Source organism: Phyllostomus hastatus, unplaced genomic scaffold (genome assembly GCF_019186645.2).
Source record: "Phyllostomus hastatus isolate PE091 unplaced genomic scaffold, TTU_PhHast_1.1 phas_contig_551, whole genome shotgun sequence".
Classification (NCBI taxonomy): Eukaryota; Metazoa; Chordata; class Mammalia; order Chiroptera; family Phyllostomidae; genus Phyllostomus; species Phyllostomus hastatus.
In genome coordinates, this window is record NW_025333909.1 from 4973463 (window position 1) to 4984823 (window position 11361).

Here is an 11361-nt window from a genome sequence, read left to right on the forward strand (position 1 = left end):
CGCACGTACTAACAGCTGCAGAGTATAGTTTCTAATCATATGGGAAGTTGAAGCTTGTGTTTTCCAGCTTACTTGTAAATATGAAAACTGACCCATCTGTTCCAACTGTTGATTTCCTAAAACTCTCATGGGTACATCACGGGGTAATTATGTTGCACAGCTCTTAGAGTCGTTTAAACTTTTTGAAACACCTTTCTTTAACAGCAGTGAGTAAGGCCCCTTCTGTGTTCCCAGCGTTCGAAGGCTCAGGGTGCCCAGGGGGTCTCCCACATTCTAGGGCAGTGATGGAGAGAGGGCAGGCTAAGCCCAGAATGAGGAATTAACAGTCAACTTTACTGGCCTCAGACCAGGAGTCCAGGAGTCTTGAGGACCTCTGTGTATTAGTCACTTTTCTTCTTCACGTTCTTTTCACCCTCCTTCCACAGCCTCATGAGCAGCTTTTGTCCCTGGTAATGGATTTTGGCCTTGTCCTTCCTCTGCTCTGGAGTGGCGGTGACTGCCTGGTACTTACAGCCAACCTCAGGAGCCAGGTGCCCTGGGTAGGCAGGCTTCTGTGTAGGCTTCAGACACGCAACATTGAGGGCAGCATGAGCCACCATTTGCTTTCTCTTTGTAACATTTGCAATTTTTAGAAAAAATGTATTGATTTTAGAGACAGCGAGGGAGGCGGGGAGAGAGAGAGAGAGAGAGAGAGATCAATTTGTTGCTTCACCCAATTACATATTCACTGGTTCATTCTTTTTTTTTCTATTGATGAGAGAGGGAGAGGGATTTGTTGTTCCACTTAGTTATGCTTTCATTGGTTGATTCTTTATGTGTCCTGACTGGGGATTGAACCTGCAACCTTGGCATATGGGGACAATGCTCTAACCAACTGAGCTACCCGGCCAAGGCCCAATTTGCTTTTGCTTGTCATTGAGCAGCAGGATCCCATCACACACCTGACATTCTAAAAGCTGCACTCTAACACAGCCTGGCCTCGCTTGGTTTGTGGGGCAGCATGCTTCACGTGGTCCACCAAAGGAGGTGGCTAGGGGCTCAGAAATGGTACAGGTAGCAGGAGGGGTTGGTGTTCATCCACTGGTAGAGAAAGGCCAGGTACTTCAACTTGTGTCTGTAGAAGTTGACAGAAATGTTGCTGCCCTCACAGCATACAACCACTGCCTTTCAGCCCGGCAGCACTTGCTTGGCCACAATCACCTCCAGGCAACCCAAAACATGGCCTTGGCCTTCGAGCATTGGGACCTGCCCCTCCGCCATCTTCGGCAGCTGCCTGAGAAAGGTCCGATAGTTTCTGACATTCAAAAGATGCTCTCTGCTTCTTATACGCCTCAGATGGAGAGTTTTCTGGGCAGTTTTTGGCTTTCCCAGGAGCAGAATGCATGGGAGGGTATTCCTAGAGAGTTAAGGGCCAAAGTAATAGAGTGTACAAAAGCTTTTGTTAATTCTTCCTTCTCAGTGTCCTAGAATCACACATTGCCAGGATCATCAAGTTTCCTATAGGTCACCCAGTCAAACCTTCCTGCCCATTCTCCTGATGCTTTCATTGTAAGCGCATTTCTACCAAGAAGTCATTCAGGTTCAGTTTGAGTGTTCCTTGTGATAGAGAACTGTTTCCCTACTTCCCGGGGCAGCTTGTTTCCTCTTTGGGTGTCTCTATTAGAAATTTTGTCCTTATGCTAAATTTGCTTCCACCCACATTCCTAATCCTACTGAAGTTGCAACAAAGCCTGTCTGCTTACTCTTCCTAGTGGCAGACCTTCAAAGATTTGAAGACAAAAATATCCGGATTTTAAAGCCTTGAATTCCTTCATCTGGTTCCCATAAGTCATGCTTTCTAGGGTGCACATCATATGCGAAAGCAAGTGTTTTACTTGCATGAGTCATTGGAGACATCTATATTAGGCTGGGGCGGGGAAAGGAGGCAGCGGCACATCCTCTGAAATGTCAGGCTGCAAATCCACACATCCATATAGCCATATAGGGGAAGAGGAAGAAAGGAAAGGATACGAGAGGCTCAAATGCAGCCAGCAGAAGCAGCCATAACTTCCTGTTAGGCTCCCTGGTCAGGTCAATTTCAGTCATGCAGATAACAGAGCGACCTTCTTGCGTCTCCTCTAAGAAAGGTTGAAATATCAATGTCTTAGCCTAGGCTGTCATGACAAAATATCACAGACTGGATGGCTTAAACCATTGGAATGTATTTCTCGTAATTCTTGCGCCAGGGGAAGTCCAAGATCGCTGTGCTGGCCAATTGGATCCCGTGGTGAGGGCGCTCTTTCTGGCCTGCAGATGTGTGCCTTCTCCTTGTGTCCCCACATGGTGGGAAGAGGGAAAGCTCTGGTCTCCCTTCCTCTTATAAGGATCCTAATCCCGTCATAAGGGCCTCCCTCTCACGGCCTGATATAAACTTCAATTACCTCTCAAAGGCCCCACTTCCAAATAGCATCACATTGGGTTTTAGGGCCTGAACATAGGAACTTGGGCCGGGGGGGGGGGCACAAAATTAAGTCCATAATAATAAAGTATCTAATCCATCTCAGGACTCAGTTCTTTGTTAAATAAGACATTATTCATTTCAGATGCTGAAGCGGAAAGGTATCTCCATGGCATGAAATTCAGGGCTTTGTCTTTACCTGTCAAGATTGCAGACATACATGAGAATTTTTGTCAGGAAGCATGACTTCGGCTGTTTGCCTTTCTGACACCCTCTGACCTTTTGGTGGCTAACTTTATCATAGTTTTAAGGATAGCTATATTAAATTCATCTCCCAAAAGGCAGTCTCCAGGATCCCATTATTATATTCTTGTCGACTACATCATAGAAAAAGTTACCATTAATCATAACGTTTTCAAACATTCGTCAGTAATTGTTGAATGTTCGCAAAGTGCTTTGTCATAGCCAAGAAGGGATTCCTGACCTGAGGCAGTTTTATAATCTAAAGAGCCAGCTAGGGCAGGGGCAGTGAAAAGGACTTCAAAAAGAATGGAACACTGATTGAGGAATAGGTATTCACAAAAATAGAGGTGTTGGGAACCACATTTGAAGGGAAGAGGGTGCCATAAGCAAAAGTTAGACAGATTGGAATGAACCAATTCACATTTGTTCATTCCAGCAATATTTATTGGGCGTCTATGACATGACTAGCGCTGTGCTAGATGCTAGGGCTCTAGCACTGACTAAAACTTGTGTGGTCCTTGTCTTTACAGAGGAGACGTTGCAGCATTGGAAAGACACAGTAAATGGATGAATAAATGACCATTTTATACTTGGGATAAATGCATGAAAGGGAGCATGGTGGGGTAGAGTGAGGAAGCCTGCTTTAGACTGGGTGGTCAGAGGAGACCTGTCTGAGAAGGTGAACTTCCACTTGGCACTGAAAGATGACCGCAGGCCAATGCGATAGATCTGTGAAGCAACTGAGTGTGTAAAAACAGACGATTGGGGGAGAAGCTGGATGATGTAGTTGGTGAGGAAGAACAGGGCCTTAGAGGAGCCTACTTTGAATAAATGAGGGAGGAATATTCCCTTCATTTGGAGGCAATGGGGATTCGCTGAGAGTTTTTGACAGTGGTTTTGATCAAAGTTATGGTTCAGGAGGACAAATGAGGTGGCCGGTGGAGATGGTTTGGAATGTGGAGAGACTGGAGGGGACCAACCCAGTTAGGAAAGCATTTAAATGTTCAGGCATGACGCAATGACTGCCCAGACTCGGATAGCTGCAAAGCAGAAATTGAGAGGAAGGGTGAAAGGAAAGCTGTGGCAAAGGAACAATTGCTAGGACTTGACAACTGATGGGAGGTGGGATGTGGAAGGGGAGAGGGACACGAGAATCAAAGATAACAGTGAGGTTTTAATTCTTGCTTGATAGGAACACGATGTCTTCCGCCACAGAAAAATTTAAAGGAAGACTTGGTCTGAGGGGAATAAAATCAAAGAGGTATTTTTGGTTCTGGAATTGTTGACATGCTAATGGGATCCTCAAGTAGGAATGTCCAGTAGACAAATGGCAATGTAGCCTAAGCGTGGCCACAGAGAACAAAAATAGCTCCAAATTTGGCATGTGCTCATGGGAATAAAAAAGTTAAGTTGGGGGAGGGGGCAATTATTCCACATTCAGCAATCACTTACACATGCCTGAATGTGCCTTTGGCATCAGCAACTTGATGCTGGTGTTCAGGGACATGAGGGTTCATTACTGAGTGGATTAGATAACATGGACCCAGAATTTCAGCCAACCATATTTTTCAATCAAGAGCATCACTGCTGTGATTGATCAAGAGGTAGGCTTTATTGAATTTACTTTGGTTACATGGGTTAATTAAATAGGTTTCAAGTGGACAGTTCTATCATACGTCATCTATATATGGTATCGTGTGTTCACCACCATAGACTAGTCTGTTTGTCACCATTTATCCCCCCTTTACTGTCTTCTACCTGTCCCATCCTCCAAAATATATATAAAAAAAACCCCACTGAACCTATTGTGATGTAAGACATATTAGATAAAAGGCATTAAGAAATTATTTATTTTGCCCTGGCTGGCGTAGCTCAGTGGATTGAGCTCAGGCTGCGAACCAAAGCATCGCAGGTTCGATTCCCAGTCAGGGTACATGCCTGGGTTGCAGGCCACGGCCCCCAGCAACCGCACATTGATCTTTCTCTCTCTCTCTCTTTCTCCCCCCTTCCCTCTCTAAAAACAAATAAATAAAATCTTTTTAAAAAAATTATTTATTTTTATGAAAACATTTTGTGAGCCTTAATAAAAATGTCAATGTATTCAAAACAGTGGTAGACTTTGTCAAGATAAATATTGGTAGAGACAACACTGAGCAAATCTTGGGTTGCTGGAAGCAAGCAACCACAAGAAACAGTAATACAATCGTGTGACGAGTAGAATGTTTTACTCATTTAATTCTAATCTCAGAACGTTGACTGCGGGAATACCTTCTGTATTATTCCTGGCCCTCCACAGACACTGACCCCCACCACACACACACACACACAAAGCCAGTGGATTAAAACCTCTAGGCCTGAATCAGGACCATGGTTTTTCTTAGCCAACAACTAATCTCATCAGATTGTTTGCAGCCATTGCAATTTAAAATAAAGTGTGGGCAAAGTTTTGTGTATATGATGTTCTGAAGTGAAAATTGATGTATTACTTGGGGGTAAGAACATTAATATGGTACTCAAGTATTTATTTATAATTTATATCAATTCTATTTGCAAAAAGGCCCCCTGGCTGGTGTGGTTCAGTGGATTGAGTGTTGGCCTGCAAACCAAAGGGTCACTGGTTCGATTCCCAGTCAGGGCACGTGCCTGGGTTGTGGGCCAGGTCCCTGGTAGGGGGACGCTCGAGAAGCAACCACACATGGATGTTTCTCTCCCTCCCTTTCTCCCTCCTTTCCCCTTTCTCTAAAAAAAAAAAGGATAAATAAAATCTTGTTTTTAAAAAAAGGGATGAAAAGTGTTTCTGCATGTTATCTTTCAAGTCAAAATTTGGGTGTTCAGAGTTTGATTTTGACAAAGCCCTCTATTTTCTTTCCAAATCACATGTGTGCTAAATGATTCAGTGTTAGTATCTACCTTAGAGCTTTTGTGCTACCTTTTTTTCCCCCTCAGGAATTTGCATTTAGGTGCTCTTCTCCTGTAGCCATCATGTTTTAATCCAACAAAAAAGCATCTGTAGTGTAGATTCCAAAATAAGAACTTACCTGTGGAGAGGCCGCATGAAATGGCAAAAATACAAACTCAAATCAGTAGACCTGTTGTCTCAGTCTTGTCTCTGCCGTTTATTCAGTATGTGTTATTTCTTAACCTGTGAAATGTGATTGGTGATATTATTTGTCTCCAGTTTGTTTTGAAAATTAACATGAGGGAATTGCTATGAAGTTTGTAAATTGGGCAATAAATATGTTAGTCACTTAGAATAGCAGACTCTCAGACTAATATTCTGGTGATACTGGAATGGGGAACTATTTGGCCTGATCACATTGTATCAATCAAAAAACTTAATTGCCTACCTTCTTCATAATCGGAGACAGATGAAAATATTTTCAAAGCTCTGCCCACACCTACTTGGGAACAAATTCGGACATGTGTGTGGCTAAAAATGGCCTCCTCTGCCATTGTGAGCATTTAGAAGGAAACTCAAGAAATGACACTGAAAACTTAACATAGTTGGGTCTTTGCTACTAGACCCTTGTCCTTGATGGAGTCTGCTTTATCTTGACAACTTGGTTCTGAGGAAAAAGCGCAAAGCATGTTGTTAGGTAGCAGTTTCTTGGGCCTAGTGATATTCACAGTGACATCTCTTCACCCTCACAGATGTGGCTGGCTTCATGGAGGCACAACCCCTGGTCTCCGTGATTGAGGGCTATGATGCCCGGCTCAAATGCAAGGCAGCGAAATATATCTACACCCACCTTGCTTGGTTCAACCCCCTTGGAGAGAAGATTCCTGTCATGTACACAGAAAGCTTAAAAAATAACTACTCCATCTCACTGACGCTGGTGATTAAGAATGTGACCCAGAAGGACCAAGGGCAGTACCAGTGCAAAGCTTGGACCCAGAGGAACATCACCAAGATGATGCAACACAACACTCAGCTCTTAATTAGAGGTAAAACTGGGGCGATTTCCCTAGAACTTGTAAGCATTTGAGACAACTGCTGGGTGGGCTATGGACCCAGAATAGGGCTCTTGCTCTTCTGTATTACTAGGACTGGGCCAACCCATCTTTTGTTTCCTGAAGCCCCTTAGAGACATTTCAAGAAAGGGATCTTGATGAATTATATACTCTGGGTCAAACAGATGATAGAAAAATTGAGGAATGCAACTGTGTGGTCCTTCTAATACCAAGACTCTTCAGCCACTTTTATTGCTTGAGCTGACTAAAGATGACCTTACTAAGTGTGAGGATTATGGAGTGCCTTGAAGAATACAAAATGCAAACCACCAAACACTTCACCTATGCAGTACATTTTTATCCCTATCTGTTTTCTCTTCTCCTGAATATGGTGACACTTAGGCATCCAAATATCTGATTAAATAGGAGGGGTGAGACAGAGATGAAATGCCAAATTTATGGTACCCTGTCACAAAACCTTGTCCTCTTTTACCCTGGTTGCTACAGAAAGAGTTGCTCCGTTCATTATTGAGAATCTTACCAATATTGAGGTCAACATCAGCGGCAAGATTTTCCTGAATTGCAATGTGAGTGGAACACCGTGGCCTAACATCCACTGGTTGAAAGACGGAGTTCCTGTTCTCGCGGCCTCAGGTAAGCCTGAAGATCTTGTGGCGTTGTTTCCAATCGACAAGGCCTGAGTTGATGCAACTCCTTAGAGATTACTTGACCGAAACCGTTCCAAGGTCGACTTCATAAGTTGGGGGTTTCACATACTCTTAAGACTGGGCTTCAATGAAAATACCTCAGATAATAATGGGGGGCATTGTTGATGCAGGAATCTCCTTTGACAACAACAGCCTAATTATTGAGCGAGCCAAAAAAGAAGATGAGGGCGTGTATCAGTGCAAAGCGACCAATGAGTTGGGGGAAGTCAGCACCACAGCTCTTATCACTGTGGAAGGTAAGTTGGAAAATACCTGCCTGTATTCATAATCAGTAATGGATGGGGACACAGTGTAGAATGGCCATGAAGAAGGCAAGCATGGCGATACACTTAATATATCCACTTTCAACGGGAAGGTATATGGAATAGTATGATTTGGAAAACCTGAATTCAGAACCCCATACTTGTAACAAACTTGATGGGATTTTGCCTAAGTCATGTAGCCTTTTTCGATCTCAGATTTCTCCTTTCTTTTTTTTTTTAGGATTTTATTTATTTATTTTTAGGGAGGGAAGGGAGGGAAGGAGGGAGAGAGAGAGAGAGAAACATCAATGTGCGGTTGCTGGGGGTTATGGCCTGCAACCCAGGAATGTACCCTGGCTGGGAATCGAACCTGCGACACTTTGGTTCCCAGCCTGCGCTCAATCCACTGAGCTATGCCAGCCAGGGCTAGATTTCTTCTTTCTGACATGACAATAATACCAGCTGTACTATATGTTTCAGGGGTGATACAGATGAAGTCCAAGATAGGGGAATGCTTTACAAAATATAAAATATCAAATAAGATTACTTCCCTTTGGTGGCTTGGAAACTATTGGATGGCATTTGGAAATATAAGCATAGAAAATTAGACCTTCGATCACCTAATATTGTAAATGTGAAGCCCAAAGAGAATAAGACACTTGCTGAAGGTTATGGCAAGGTGTTTCGACTCCAATGTGCTATGCTATTACGATGAGTATTTAACTATTACGGGCAAAGCTGTAGCTGCTGAAAGAAATGCTGGAATAAGAAGGGTTGGAATAACCATCTCAGCATTCCTGAAGCCTTTTGCACATTCAGTTACACTTTTCTAGGGCCTACCAGGCAAACCGTATAAGCTGATGTAATAATCTCGTCTTCTAATGGTCTGATATAATCCAGAGTCTAAACTATAAAAAAAAAAAAACGCAGAAAACTGATGATAATAATAAAATAGGTTAAAAAAGTTATATGCCATATATGGTGCTATTTTCACCTCTCGCTATCTCATTTAGTACTCTGGGTAACCCTGTGGGGTAGGAATTTTATTATTCCTACTCAGTGACATTTGTCCTTGAGAAATGAAATATGCTTTCTAAAAGGCAGTAATTTTCTCCTTCTTCCTCTCAGTCTCTTCAGTGAACTAACTTATTTTCATTGTAAACTGATAGTAGACAATGGCCAAGGCGCTATAACATGTTTATTTTAATAAGTTCTGTCTTTGATGTCTTTACAGGCTCTGAAGACAAATCCAATATTGAAGTCATCATTCTTGTTTGCACTGGCCTTGCAGCTACCCTTTTCTGGCTTCTTCTAACCCTGGTTATTAGGAAACTCCGAAAGGTAAGGGAGAAAAAGTACTCTGGAACCTTCCAGCTGCCTCATGTGCAGTTGAAATGGTTTGCAGGCTGAATTTGGTATACTTTTTGTCTCAGATACATTTCTTGGTTAATGGTACTATTTATCCAGGCGACACAGAGAGGTCGTGTGCAAGCAGTGAGAAAGAGTGAGAGTGAAAGAGAGAGAGAAAGAGGTATTAGGAACTAAAATGTAATGGAGTTTTTACTTCATGCCCCCTAAAGCATTGGCAACTGATATAAGAACACATCTACCCACTCCGATTCTATCTCAATATTTTTTATAATTTTTAAATTTTTATTTATTTATTTATTTATTTATTTCTAGAGAGGGAAGGGAGGGAGGGAGAGAGAGAGAGAGAGTGAGTCATCAACTTGCGGTTGCTGGGGGTTATAGCCTGCAACCCAGGAATGTGCCCTGACTGGGAATCGAACCTGGGACACTTTGGTTCCCAGCCCACGCTCAATCCACTGAGCTATGCCAGCCAGGGTATTATCTCAATATTTTTTAAATTTTGTTTTTCAATTATAGTTTACATTCAATGTTATATTAATTTCACATATACAGCACAGTGGTTAGAAAATTATATACTTCACAGCGTGTTTCCCCTGATATTTCCCGTACCCACCTGCCACCATACATAGTTCCTACAACATTAGTGACTGTATTCCCATGCTGTGCTTTACATCCCCGGGACTATTCTGTAACTGCCAGTCTTACTTCTCAATCCCTTCACCCCTTTCACCTATTACTTACTCCAACATCCCCTGTACTGGCAACCACCCGTTTGCTCTCTGTGTCTATGAGTCTATTTTAATTTGTGTGTTCATTTATTTTGTTCTTTAGATTCCACATGTCAGTGAAATCATATGGTATTTGTCTTTCTCTGACTTATTTCATTTGGCACAATACCTTATAGGTCTATCCATACTGTCATAAGGGATAATACTTCATTTTTTATGCCTGAGTAATATTCCATTGTGTGTATGTGTGTATACACACACACATATAGTGCCACCACTTTTTAATCCACTCATCTATTGATGGGCCCATCTCCAATTTTAAGTTAATATACCTAATGTTATCAAAAATCATTTTAGAGGATTATAATGTATCAGTTGAGTTGACGTTTAATATTCATACATATAGCTATATAAATGTTATATCTATTAATGTTATATATTTTTTAAATTTTATTTTAATCATTGTTCAAATACAGTTAAAAATATGGAACGCTTCACAAATTTGCGTGTCATCCTTGCGCAGGGGCCATGCTAATCTTCTCTGTATCATTCCAATTTTAGTATATGTGCTGCCGAAGCGAGCACATAATGTTATATATTTTTATAGAATAGGGATTAACATATAATGGCCACAACTAAAGCCTTATCAAGTAATAAATTGGCTTTTATTGACTTTTGTTTCCAAGGCAACTTATTATTTTTAAAAAAAACAGTTTTTAATATGTTACAAACTCCATTTTGTAAATGTTAAACCATTAAGAGAAAAATTAAAGTATCAATTTAGGCAAAATCTCCTGTTGCTGAGTGCTGATGCAGGTAGTTGGCAGGAAAGTAGGTTAGGCCTGACTTACAAAATGTGTTAAGAGGTCTTGCTGGCCAAGCGAGTGGACAGCTGTGGTAGATATTCCAGTGGTGTCGTGGAGCTCCAAAACTTCCTGCCAGTTAAGCCACTGGGGACATATCTGAGACCTCAGCTAGCCAGCTGTCACTCATCCTTTCCCTTCTTCAGCCCCCAGGGACTCAGATTTCTATTCCCAAATGACTCTGTCTTACACTGTTTCACAGATTTCCCTTAAGGCTGGCTACAGAGTTGGCCAATCTTACTGGTTTTCCTTCCTTTGCTAACACTGAGCACAAGAAGCAGAGGTTTACATGTGAAGGGTTTTAATGTTATCACTAAAAAGAAATGGGAGGGACAAAATTAATGCTGGTTAATTAGAGGAGGTTGACAGAAGTTCCTGAGTCTTATTAAAGTTCCCCTAGATATTAGCTTTAGCCTGGGATCCCTTATGCTACATCTTTCTAGTTTTCTTCTTTTTTTTTAATAGCTTGATTTTTTAAAAGATTTTATTTATTTATTTTTAGGGAGAGAAGGGAGGGAGAAAGAGAGAGAGAGAGGGAAACATCAATGTGCGGTTGCTGGGGGCCGTGGCCTGCAACCAAAGCATCTGCCCTCACTGGGAATTGAACCTGCAATGCTTTGATTCATGGTTTTCTTCTGTTTTAATAGACGTAAAACAACAAATCTTCTCCTCTCCCTAGAACAGCCCTTTGTTTCTCTTTTGTCAACATCTTGGCGTAAGGATGCATCCAGGATGGAGATAGAGGTTGGAAATAAAAGGCTATGTCTTAGACTCAAGTTGGTCATTTTTATCTTAGGA

General features: G+C 41.9%; 1 non-coding gene and 1 pseudogene across 1 annotated transcript; both read right to left on the minus strand.

Moving 5' to 3' along the window:
• Window positions 1-341: 341 nt before the first annotated feature.
• LOC123824259 lies at window positions 342-1260 on the minus strand (annotated as a pseudogene).
• Window positions 1261-10178: 8918 nt separating this feature from the next.
• LOC123824407 lies at window positions 10179-10285 on the minus strand. Its single transcript, XR_006786686.1, has one exon. It is a non-coding gene; the product is annotated as a U6 spliceosomal RNA (small nuclear RNA).
• Between the last annotated feature and the right edge of the window lie 1076 nt (window positions 10286-11361).